General features: G+C 30.3%; 1 long non-coding RNA gene across 1 annotated transcript; it reads right to left on the reverse strand.

Moving 5' to 3' along the window:
* Window positions 1-2: 2 nt before the first annotated feature.
* On the reverse strand, window positions 3-340 carry LOC105461233. The gene is made up of 2 exons (XR_975910.1): window positions 211-340; window positions 3-127 (listed from the first exon to the last, which is right to left on the reverse strand). It is a non-coding gene; the product is annotated as an uncharacterized LOC105461233 (long non-coding RNA).
* Between the last annotated feature and the right edge of the window lie 6 nt (window positions 341-346).

The following is a 346-nucleotide window of genomic DNA, read 5'->3' on the forward strand; positions in this document are numbered from 1 at the left end:
TGCCAATGCAAAAAATAATTTTCTTTCAAGTTTGCATTGTACACTATGCTGTATCTCGGTGGTTTTAATTAAACACTGCAATTTAAATAAATTCTCGTTTGTCGTCTCAGGATCCATCATGTATCTGCTGAAATAATAAATACATTTCACTCACTCACTCACTCACTCACACACATACATATGTTTATACGTGTCCCAATATGTATATACCTATTATGTGCAACGCATTTTTACAAATTGTTATTATAGTTATGTTTTGCAAAATATCACAACTTGTAGTAATTTAGAGGTTATATTTCAAGGAAATGTCAATGACAACTCATTAAATAGCGTTCAAAAAACAAAC

The sequence above is a fragment of the Wasmannia auropunctata genome, unplaced genomic scaffold (assembly GCF_000956235.1).
Source record: "Wasmannia auropunctata unplaced genomic scaffold, wasmannia.A_1.0 LD304697.1, whole genome shotgun sequence".
Classification (NCBI taxonomy): domain Eukaryota; kingdom Metazoa; phylum Arthropoda; class Insecta; order Hymenoptera; family Formicidae; genus Wasmannia; species Wasmannia auropunctata.